Below are 12,930 nucleotides of genomic sequence, written 5' to 3' on the forward strand. Positions count from 1 at the left end.
ATCTATCTATCTATCTATCTATCTATCTATCTATCTATCTATCTATCTATCTATCTATCTATCTCGTCTCATTCCCTGCATCTTGTTTGAAATATTAGCAAGTTATCTTACTGTTGTTCAAATTTTCTTGAACAATTTGGCTTTAACTCAGACACATAGACTCTTGGATGTTAAAGGTTTTTGTTGTGTGTTTAATCCTGTCACTCAAGATTAGAAATCACATTTAGACATGTTCACAAGCACAAAAACAAATGCATTGTGATATGTTCACACTCTTTTATTTTCAGTTCAGATATTCAACGTTTCCCATCATGTCAGCAACCCAAACACTCCTCTGTTCAGTTCATGCTATCCATAACCAGCAGCACTTTCTCTCCATTCCCATTATTTTTTCTTTTTCTTGCCCTCACAACTAAACTTTCCTTTATTTTAATTGTCTGTGTGTTTTGACCATGCTCCCCCTGCTGAGTGACAAATCTTTTCACCAAAGAGGCAATCAGTCAAGCGCAGAACACACAAACACTCACAGATCGTGCATGCAATAAACGTCACAGTTGCCTAATAGGTCCAAATTCAATCTCATCTGGGTTCCTTTTTGAACCAAAAGCTGGTACTTGGATGATAGCTGCAAAGTTTGTGGAAAGTGATCCAAGCAAGAATAATGATTCTGTTTATAGATGTTACATATAATACTTCACATTGAAATGCAAACATTTGCTATAATTAGAAGGGCAATCTGTGATTTGGTTTGCTCTGCAGGGAGTCTGTTGTCACAGTGAGGTTTCCCATAGCTGGAGACTGAAGGAAAAATCCAGCATCGTACCAGTTTCAAGTCTGACATAGCAACTGCTGAGAAACTCTAATAACTACTCAAGTTATTCAGTATCTCACAATAAAATGAAATAAAATATAACATTACTGTCACATTGACATAGGGCTATTTGCTATCAACACAGAAAATACAAAGAGAACAGTTTGCAGCAAAGAAAAATGGATGAATCATCCATTGTTCTTGATGGTGAAAAATTCATGGTTGTAGGGAAAAGTCCAAATCTATTTGGAGAGTCCAAATAGTATTTGCAGTCCCACAACCACATATATGCTACAGGGAATAATCATCTATTTGTGGACATAGAGATAATCAGAATAGAAAATGTTTTTTTTAGACAGCTACATTTTTTAGGTATCCAGTGCCTGGATAATTTTATTGTTCTAAAATACACACAAATACACATATAAACAGGGCTTTGTATAAAATAATTAATTACTAACTGTACATAGCACATGTTTGTATTTTCAAATAGTATCTGAAATTATTTTATACAAAAAGATAGTAATTTTTTTTTATCTCTGAACAAGTAAAAAAAAATTGATTAAAACATTTTAGATTTTTTTTAATACATGTTTTCTTAAGCAAAGAAAAAAAAAGTTAAATGTCATTTTTTTCAATCAGCAATTTTTGTTTTCAATACAGAATACAAAATACAATAAAAAGATTCTGGATTTCATCAAATTGTTCATATAGCAGGCTTGTATTTGATAACGTTGAAAATGGCAAATTCAGAAGTAATAAAAACAGTTAGTTAACTTTTAATGTTATTGGTTTAAAATAAAAACATGAAAGTCTGTCTAAACAGTGAGATCAAATGCAGACGAAATAATATTTCACATAATACAAAATATGCAGTCTAAATTTACTTAGCCTTCAGAGTTAGTTCACACCTCCCATTAACCACAAACATAAAACACATTTCTTTGATCAAAGTATATTATAAAGAAGTCTTATTTTTGTTTGGTTTGTAAAGTATTACTATTCAGGGGTGACACTTAGGACTCGGTGTGTAAGGTTCACAAAAAATGTTTTCCTGACTGTCAGAAACAAAGATCTCCATTAAATTCCATAGGAAATGGATGTGGGTCATTTTCAACCCACTTATGGTGATATAAAACATGCTATTTCTTAAAATGTGTAAAAAATAAATTAAAAATTTTAATTGCATAATAACAATAACATGTTTTTGAGGAATTCCAAGAATATAAAGTGATAAAAACTTATCACAAAGATATTGCAAAAAGATGACCTCACCAGGTCCAAATAATAAAGATGTATTTAAAAACTCAATTTTCTAATTGTGTTGTCTTTGACTAATATGTATTTTTAATGTTTTGAAACCCTGAAGTGTAACAAATATGCAACAAAATGAAATCAGAAAGGGGCAAACACCTTTTCATACCACTCTAAGTGCTTACAGCCTTTTTAACTTGTGCACTCATAAATCTACAGGTCACACAAAGTCACAGAACCTTTCTCAAACCAGAAGGCTGGAAACAGCTCTGCAGTGAATTTTGCTCTAAAAGTATGAATCAAGCTCCACTCCTCTGACATTATATTGTAGTAACTTAGAGTTCCTCCCTCCCAGTCAAGAAACACACCTATTTTGTTGCATGTAGGGACTTTGATTTCTTTTTTTGTGTTTTTATGCAAGGCTTTGTACCAGTCTTGGTCTTGGTTTTGGAGCAGAGCAAACTCCAGGACTTGTCATTGCATCCCAGACCACCATCACGGTCCCAGCTTCTACCCACATCTTTATATGCCACAGCAATTCCCACCACACCTTTCCATTCCACTTCCCAGTAACAAAGTCGTTTCAGGCCTTCATCACAAAATACCTGGGTCCTCCTGAATCGTTCATCACTTGTATTTCGCATTTCCATTTTCTTGACATCATTATTAGTTTCTACTTTTTTGCTATTTTCATTCAGAACAAGCCGTCTGCTTGCTGAGTTCTTATCGAACATAAGATCTGCACCATCTGAAAGTGTTCAAGAAGAAAATTAAGTAAGCTTTGTGGAAATTTAAACATGGACAGTTTCAGAATGTGAACTGTGTTTACCATAATGAATCCATAAATTTAAATATTATATCTGCTAAATTTGGAGAATTATGAGTATTTAAGTATTTTGGGATTTCCTTATATATAAATCATGTTATCTTAATTGCCTGTTAAATACCCTTGAGATGATGAAGTTCTAACTTTCATTTTCAGATAAACATGTTTTATCTTGTAATACAAAAATGTTAAAGTGTTGAGGGGAAAAAACAGCTTACATTTCCTCCAACCAGGTTTTAGTCGACATTGTCCTCCATGGTTGAAGCTGTGCACAGTAAGACAAGAAAGATTCATTTTATTTTGGAAAAAAATTGGATAATAGTTCATTACTACTTATGAAAGCTTATTATCTTATTCACCACACACTGTGTGCATTAAGTTTAATTCCAGCTCTTGGACTATAACATTTATTATTTAGTCAAGCCTAACAAACAAATGATGGTGAGATCCCTCATAAATACCTGAATGCTTTTACAAAGGCTGTACTCAGACATGGTGCATCATTAAAATAAGCTAGATTTCTAATAATAGCACTAAGTAATGTCAGATTTATTTACTCACTTCACTGTCTCAAGATTTGTGCTTGGATCCTCAACTATTGCATTGAGAGCCCTCATGCCATTGTCTCCAGGATGATTGTAACTCAGGTCCAAGTGTTTCAGAGATGAGTTTTGATGGGACTCAATAGCTTCAGCCAGAGAAATGCAGCCTTTCTCTGTCACCTGACATCCTGCCAACCTGCACAAAGACACAATTTTGGATTAGAATAGAGCTCAGCAAAATTTGACTGATATAAAAGTCCAGTATTTTATACTGTATGTATGATATATAGATTAATTGCAAAGAATAGAAATAATTCATTGTAATTTTGAAGGTTATGGCCTACAAATAATGAGAGTCCAAAATATGGTGTCTTAAAACATTAGAATATATTGCAGCTTATTTTTGATAATAAATCCATTATTTTCTCATACATTGATTCCAATGTGACATTTAATAATCTTTGAATATAATTGTGTAAAACTCAATTATGGTTTAAATGGAAAAGGCCTGAACTTGCCTAGCACTTTATCAATTTCATAGGATCCCAAAGTGTTTCACACCACATTTGATCATTCACACACACATTCCACTCCAGTGGTAGCGAGCTACTAGATTGTAGCCACAGCCTCCCTGAAACTGTCTGACAGAGGAGAAGCTGCCATGAACCACAGCCATCAGGCCCTCTGACCACCAGAAGGAAAGTCAGGTGAAATGTCTTTACCACAACCACAACACAATGGTGTTTAAACTGGAAACCTACTGGTTCCAGAATAGGAACTGATAGGTTGAGCCACCGTCACCCTTAAGGGAAAACTTTCAAATTATTTAATTTATACATTCAACTTTAGTTTTATCATTCTCAGTACCACTTTCTCAGTACTGTTGTATTTTATTGACACTTAACACTAACAAGAATTGCGAACACATAGAATAACCTTAAGTCTTGGGACAAACCAATTTATAAACTCAAAACAGTTTCTAACTATAACACTGGTTAATATATTACTTTCATTAATAAAAACCTACTTGAGAGTCTCTAGTTTACAGTTCACATGTTTCAACCCATCAGCAAGTCGCATCACTCCAGCATCCAGTAAATCATTATGACTCATGTCCAGCACTGTGAGGTTTGAGGATGGTTTGGTCAGCACTGATGATGTCAGACCGTCACAAGATTCTTCAGAGAGCTCACACCAACTCAGTCTGTAGAAAGATTCATGAAAACATTAAAGTTAAATTGAAAAACCCATGTGTGATTTTCTTCTAAAATAACAAAGGATCACAGTAAAGGAACAAAATGGCAAAAGCCCAATTCTGATGTGTAATTTAATACTTTGATTACAATGAAGAAAGTAAGATGGAGCATTGTTTTGAACTAGTAAACTATAGTTAACACTACTTGGAAGCAACTTTAGAGTATTTTTACAATAATATTTTACAGCTTTTTCTTATTGAAGAGGTGAAGATTATGATTGAGTGAGTTTGTTTCATCAATGTTCAAACTGATGGAAGTATGGCATTTGTATGAAGACATTGATTTATGATAGCCTTAAAAGTAAATAGTAATAAATGTAAAAGTAGCTGTTTTATAAAAATACTTACAAAGTAGTCTCTGAGACTTTGACCACTGGCATCAATCCCAGAAGAACTTTCTCTGATTTCAGGTATTTCTTAAGATCAAACACGTCAAGGTTTTGATCTGATGTCAGCAGCACAAAGGTTAAAGCTGACCACTGAGAAGCAGTGAAAGTTTCAAAAGGTTTTTCTTCTGATTTAAGATAATTTTTAATTTCCTGAACAAGGGTTTGGTCATTCAGCTCATTAAGACAGTAGAAAAGATTAAGGTTTTTCTCTGGGTCACTGTTCTCTCTGATCTTCTTCTTGATGTAATCTGCTGCTTTCTTACTAACGTCTTTGTGTTTTTCACTCTTATCAATCAGATCTTGAAGTAAATCCTGATTAGATTCCACAGAGAGACCCACTAGGAAGCGAAGGAACATGTCCCAGTCCCCATTTTCATTCTCAAAAGCCATGTCCACTGCATTCTTATAAAACTCTGAGGCAATTGGGTCTGAGGATGCTGAAGTTGATTCTATGAACACATTTTCCCCTTTGTTTTTAAATGAGTGGAAGACATGGAGAGCTGCCATGTACTCTTGAATGCTTTTATGGACAAAGCAAAACATATTCTGAGGGTAAAGCTCGTGATTTTCTCTTTTGATCTGAGTTAACAACCCAGAGAAAACAGCAGCTTTGGTTACATCAGTCCCATAACTGGTCAAGTCTTCCTCACTAAAGAGAAGGTTCTTCTCCTTCAGCCCTTTGAAAGCAAGTTTCCCCAAAGACATGATTGTTTCATCATTAGTTTTATCACAGGGTGTTTCTGTTCCAGAGGTTTTAACGGTTTCATAGGTTCCAGAGCTTCCAGAGGTTCCAGAGGTTCCAGAGATTTCAGAGATTTCAGAGATTTCAGAGATTTCAGAGGTTTCAGAGGTTTCAGAGTTTTCAAAGATTTCAGAGATTTCAGAGATTTCAGAGGTTTCAGAGGTTTCAGAGATTTCAGAGATTTCAGAGGTTTCAGAGGTTTCAGAGATTTCAGAGGTTTCAGAGTTTCAAAGATTTCAGAGATTTCAGAGTTTCAAAGATTTCAGAGGTTTCAGAGATTTCAAAGATTTCAGAGATTTCAGAGATTTCAGAGGTTGACTGATCTGTGTTGTATTTTGCTTTTGTCTGTCTGTGCTGGAGCAAAAGGAAATGTGTGTACATGTCAGTCAGAGTTTTTGGCAGTCCATCTTCTTGATTTCTTTCAACAAAGTCCTCCAAAACTTTTGATGTGATGAAACAGAAAATAGGGATGTGGCACATTATGTTAAGAATTCTTGATTTCTTCACATATGACAGGATTGTTTTAGCCACTTTCTCATCATTGAATCGTTTCATGAAATACTTTTCCTTTTGCTCATCATTAAATCCTCTCACTTCTGTCATTCGATCAACTTTTTCTGGAGGAATGTTGTTGGATGCTGCAGGTCGAGAAGTGATCCAGATTTGAGCTTTAGGGAGCAAATTTCCAAGGACAAGATTTGACAACAGACCATTTATCGAGGTTGGTGTTGTGACATCACTCAATTTTTTTGTTTCATTGAACTCAAGATCAAGACGACATTCATCAAAACCATCCAGAACAATCAGAATCTTGAATTTGTCATAATCAGTTATTTCAGAGGACTTCATTGCTGGGAAAAACTGATGAATCAGATCTTCTAGACTGCATTCTTTATCTGCTCTCAGATTTAGCTCTCGGAATGGAAGTGGAAAAATGAAAAAAATGTTTTCTGTCACTTTGCTCTCTGCGCAGTCAAGTATGTTTTCTGTTGCTTCGCTCTCTGCGCAGTCAAGTATGTTTTCTGTCTCTTTGCTCTCTGCCCAGTCAAGTATGTACTTCATTGAGGCAAATGTTTTTCCTATTCCTGCCACTCCAACGGTGAGCACAGTCTTAATGTTTTGATCACTATTTGCAGGTTTGAAGATGTTACAGTATTTAATAGATGTTTCTTCATTTGTCGTCTTGAACTTTGCATCCTGAATCTCCATGGCTTCATTCTGAGCACGCTCCCCTTCTGTGATGTAGAGGTCAGTGAAAACCTCTTTGAGAAGAGCTGAGGTCTTCTGTCCATCAATCCCTTCAGACACACTGGTGAATTGATTTTTTAGTTCACTTTTGAGTTTTTTTTGACTTGTGATATGAGGCTTCTCTGAAAAAATAAAATATAAATAAACAGAAAATATAGATTAAATAGTTTGGAAACAATTGTATATGAAATATTTTTTTGACATAAATAAAAAAAGACACACAATAAAAAAAAACTACTTATCACAAAATGACCTGCTCCTGAGTGACAAAGGAATGTGCGGTAAAAACTAAACTTGTGCAATTTTTTGTTTAATGGGGTTTTATGTAGTAAATATCCAAGCACACAGCAGACTAAGACTTAAACTACAGATATTACATATAAAAGGACATTCTTACAACAAATGGTGGTCTAAATGGCTGACATACAAGAACAAGGAAGCATAACCAGGAGTAATGTTTCTTGCAATGTTTTTTTTCTCTCTTCCTATTCAACTATGAATCAACACCCCAAGATGTGTGTGTTATATATTTCTTTGTAATAAAAAGTGTTAAATAAAGAGTATAAAAAATAAATAAATAAAAAACTACAGATGTTACTGCAGATAATTCAAAATCTACTTGGGATCATAGATTTTGTCAAGGAAAGTTCTTGCTGCCATGTGTTGAATTAAAATCATGAGTTGTAATTATATACCAGTGCTTATACATTTTATGGTGTAGATTGTCAGTGAATGCACCAGGAAAGTACCTGATATGCAAAGTGCTCATTTATGTTGTGTGGACCGATAAACAGGAGACATGTTGTAATGTGAAGTAAAAATTGTGTTATTATTTCTTTTAAGAATTTTATTTTAATTCTTTAGTCATTTAACTAGTATTGTTCAGTCTGTTAAACCATGTAGGTCAAGGAGTCTCTGAAGAATCAGTTAGATAGGTTTCCTTTTGACCTCTCCTTGGAAAAGTTCCAGTAGGCTGTCAGTGACTAAAATAAGGCGCCAAAGTTTGTTAACAGATAACAGATAGTTTAGGTAAATACAGTAAGATGGAATAAGCCCTAAAGTCTAACAAATGTCTCCATTGAATGTTAGAAGCTCACGAGTACGTATGAGGTCTTACAATGTTGTTGGTATGTAAAATTGTTCCATTAGCATCCTAAGTTTTGGAAACTCCCATATTTTGAACAAGAAGATTTTTGTCAACTAAATAATTAACTGACCTTTCAGTAAGGAAGAGGTTGCATCCTGTCCACCCTGTGGCGACTGACTGTGCATTAAACCAGGGAGTGACCATGTTGTGTAAAGAATCCTATATATTGTGAGAGCTTGCAGCTCCAAGTCAGAGGTCATTGTAGGTACAGCTGTTGTACTGTAGTTGCTGTGTGTTCCCCGTTTGCAAACGACAGAGAAACAGAAGAATTTTGCTCTTTGCTAGAGTCTCAAGCCTGATCTGTTCCACACAGATTAGATTTTTTTTTCCACAGTAACTTCATATTTGTGTTTTATAAGATTCTACTATTAATGTGACATCGACTTTTGCATGAAGGAACCGCTCTGCATTTAATCTTCCAACCTTTAAGAAACAAACATCTAAAGCTGTTGGTGCTGAAACTCAACAGTCTGCCTAGCTTAGAAATAGGTGCTGGAAATACACATCTATATAGACTCAGGCCAGTTCTGTGAGAATTGAAAGAGCAATTCAATCTGGAGAGACTCAGATGAGAATGAAAGCGATTAGAAAAGTTAATTAGGTCTTTGGCGCTCGGGCCCCGTATAAGGACATCGAGCTGACGCGATAAGCTCGGATGAGCATTCCCGATGCTGATAGGAATGTCATCCCCCGGGACCCGACCTGTTGGTGGAGGTCAGTGAATGAGTATGCCTGGGAGCCTGCAGGTGGAGGTGGAGAAGGGGTGGAGGTAGGTTGAGCGCAGCAGCGAAACGGAAGACACCTTGGATGGACGTCCTTATGAACTGGGGCGTGGTCGGTGATTGGCTGCGACATGGCTAGGTCCAGCGATGATAGGTCGTCAGTGATTAGCGGGATGCACCTACTGAAAGCTGCGGGTGGAGCTAAAGAGTCTTCCAGCTTGAATTTACGCCTAGGCTTTATTTGGGAGTGCAGATATACATCTCGTCAATTTTAATTGGTGCCTTTAATGCATGTTGCAATTTGTCTTGCTGAAATATTACTGGATTCATGAAGAGGAGAGTTTTATCAGCAACATTTGCAATTTTAGACACAACAATATTGCAGTGCATGAGATTTGGAGTATACTTTGGTAAACTGATGACCATTACCCTTTGGAAACTGTGATGGCCAAATCCATGGCCACACCCTGATGTTGACAAAAGATGGGGGCCAAGGCTCAGGAAGATTAAGTGCTGATTGGATTACACCACTAGTTTCCTGCTGACAGGGGATGTGGCAGTTTTTTGTTTAGATAAGTTTTGTATTTGAGTAAACATTAGTATTTAAAGTTTAATATTTTCATTTTTGGCTCTTAAGTTTAGCCAAACTTAGCTGTACTGTTATTTGTTTTTGTGTCATTGTAATTGTATTCTTTTTAGTTACAATTATAATTACAATTATTGTGTCTTGGTCTGATCAGCCAGTATATAAACCCCTGTGTGTCATTTCTTTGTTAGGTCAGTTATGCTTGTTTGTGCAGCTGGTTTGTTTACATGTTTTGCCTGAGTTCAGTTTTGTTTCTTTGACCTCTTTTATGAGCTCAGTTTATCTTTTGTCATTTATGATTTTCATAAATGACAAAAGATGACTGAATATATACAAATATATCCAGTTTTCTAAATATATTCTGTGACTCTTCCTGTTTTAACTCGGTCCGTCACAAAAACCAAGAGGCAACCATTTAATTTAAGGCTTTTAATCAGTTTTATTTAATATAGTTTTAGCAACCATTTCTTAGTAGCATGTATTAAGTCTCTCTTTTTTGTGTGACCCTTTATACTACTCATTAAATGTAGCTGCAGTCAGACTTTTGTGTAAACTATTTACGACTCTAAATTATGGTGGCCCTGATGTGCAACTAGTCCCATAAATAAATAAATAAATAAACACAATTACAAAAAACTATAAAAAACACAACTACAAAACAAGAAAACACAACAGCTTTAACTAAGCATAACTGCAAAAAAAGTCAACCCAACAATTAAATTATTTTGTTGTGGGTATTTTTGTTAAAAAAATATAACTACAGTGATGCACAAATAGCTACTGAAATTTACTTATTTGTCTTTGTGATACAAAATATTTATGTGTATTTGTGAATGAGTATTTGTTGTGCTGAAATTTGAAGGTTGAAACAAGTTTTACCCAGAATACATTTGGAGACAATATTGGCCATTCACTTGTAAATTTGCGCACCAATGTTGTGCTATATTTTATATATATATATATATATATATATATATATATATATATATATATATATATATATATATATAATATATATATATATATATATATATATATCTGCCAAATTTGCCTCCCATCTGGACATATATGGACCTTTCCAGGGTTGTGCTGGAACACTTCCCTGAGGGGTCATTTCTCCCTAGGGAACTGACCCCCAAGGGCTCCTGAAGCTCCACCCTGATTTGTGCAGTTTTGTGCAATTGGACTGAATAACTCAAGTAGAGATCTAAGTTGGGGTTGCACAGTGGCACAGTTGGTATGACTGTTGCCTTGCACTAAGAAGGTCCTGGGTTCGATTCCCAACCTGGGGTCTTTCTGCACAGAGTTTGCATGTTCTTCTTGTGCAAGCGTAAATTCTCTCCGGGTCCAAAAAACATGACTGTTAGGTTGATTAGTCTTTCTAAATTCTCCCTAGATGTGAGTGTGTATGTGCATGATTTTTGTCCAGAACGCAGCTGGAGATAGGCACCAGCAACTCCCGACCGCATTTGGGTCAAGGGTGAACAGATATTGAATGGATGGATCTAAGTTGTTTAAATAAGAAGCTAATATGACTTAATTTTAATATAAACATACATACATATGTATAAATAAAAAGAGCATTTTTCTCTAACATAGTTAATGATTTAAGTTGCAACAAACCAAATAAAATGAGTTAATAAATGTATTTGAGTTCCTTATCCTAATTGCTTTGGGTTCCTTGGATTGTAATCACATTATAAAATAAACTAAAATAGTTTAGTTACAAAACTTAAATCAATTTATGCAATCAGTTTTACCAATTCATTTGTTTTAACTTGACTTGGGTTTTACAGTTTACATACATTTCTTTCAGAATTACATTTTTTTTTCACATTTGCCTGTTAGTTATTGTTTGTTTAATCTGTCATGTGTAGAGTGAAACTGATGCTTTTCTAAATATATTTTTCATCTTGGTTTTTATTAACTTTCTTCACTTTTAATATATTAAGTGTCAGTTTCTGAGTTAGTTTTATAACCCAAAGCAATACACAGTAATTTTGTTCAGACTTATTTAGTATACATACATAGCTCTCTGGAAAAGAAAATATCCATCCTTGAAACTAATTTTGAAAAGATGCATGGTTAATTACTTTATAAATTTTAATATAAATTTGCATCAGCAGATCTTACCTCGTATTTCTGTCAGTCTGTCAATAAAACCATCAGGGATTTTCTCAGCAGCTGGAGGCCGAGAGGTTATCCAGATCTTGGCCTCTGGCAGCAGGTTTCCTCTGATAAGGTTTGTTTAGTAACACATTGACTGATGTTTGTTTTCTGATATCAGTCAAGACTTCACTGTTTTCAAAGTCTAAACCTCTACATGCATCAAGTTCATCCAAAATAAATAAAATATTTAACTGGGAATAGTCAGAGATGATGATATCTTTGGTCTCCTTGTAGAAGTGATTAAGAAGCTCAAAGAAACTAATGTTTTTATTTTTTATCGAGTTGAGTATTGAGAAGTTAATAAGAAACAAAAGTTCTGCAGGTTTTGCCTGGCTAGAGAATTGACTTGTGATCCAGGTGAAAAATGATCTTTTCTCATTTTTCTTTTTAGCCCATTCTTTTATAAATTTTTTCATGTGAAAAGATTTTCCTATATCAGCTTCTCCAATGGTCATCACTGTTCTAGTTTTCTTTCCTTTCACATCTTTGAAGATCTCAGGAAGTTGATTCACTATTGGAAAATTGTTCTGTTTACTTTCTCTTTCTCCAGAACCATTTTCTCTTCTGATGATATGTTCTGTTGTTCTGGTGACTGATTTCATCTTTTTCATCAGTGATTTCTTCGAGAAATCTTTTTCTCATACATGACTCCAACTTCTTCTGTTGTTCATATGTTTCTAATCAGATAAAACAAAGGTGTACAAGGAGGTAATCATATAACTTTTGAATAAAGCCAATAAAAATCTATAAAAGCTAAGTTTAGAGTAATTGACTTAGATGATAAATATTCTTACCTTGACATTGAACAGTTTTTGTTGATATATTCAGGAGGAATCTTATCAACTCCTATTGGTTGAGAAATTATCAAAATATGAGATTCAGGAAGCAGATTTCCTTTGATCAGATTCGTTAGCAGCTCATCCATTGATGCTTCTTCCTTCAAGTCTTTAACTTCTTGTTGTTTTCAAAGTCAAGAGGAAGTGTGCATTTTTCCAGACCATCAAGAATGAAACATATCTTTTTCTTGTCATCTTTGAAAACAGCATTTTTTTTCTTGAAGAAATCATTCAGCAGAGATTTCATGCTTTTTTTTTCATCCTGCTTTGTATTCAACTCAGTGAAATCAAAGGTCACTAAAGCCTTTAAGTGTTTATTGGAGTTTTCTTCTGCCCAGTCCTTCATTAACATTTTTGTTTGGAAAGTTTTACCAACACCAGGAACTCCTTCCATCAGTACATT

General features: G+C 34.8%; 1 pseudogene; it reads right to left on the reverse strand.

Moving 5' to 3' along the window:
• Positions 1-1,408: 1,408 nt before the first annotated feature.
• LOC129371871 (NLR family CARD domain-containing protein 3-like) lies at positions 1,409-12,224 on the reverse strand (annotated as a pseudogene).
• Positions 12,225-12,930: the final 706 nt, after the last annotated feature.

This window comes from Poeciliopsis prolifica, unplaced genomic scaffold (assembly GCF_027474105.1).
Source record: "Poeciliopsis prolifica strain line A6 unplaced genomic scaffold, Auburn_PproV2 SCAFFOLD027, whole genome shotgun sequence".
Taxonomy (NCBI): domain Eukaryota; kingdom Metazoa; phylum Chordata; class Actinopteri; order Cyprinodontiformes; family Poeciliidae; genus Poeciliopsis; species Poeciliopsis prolifica.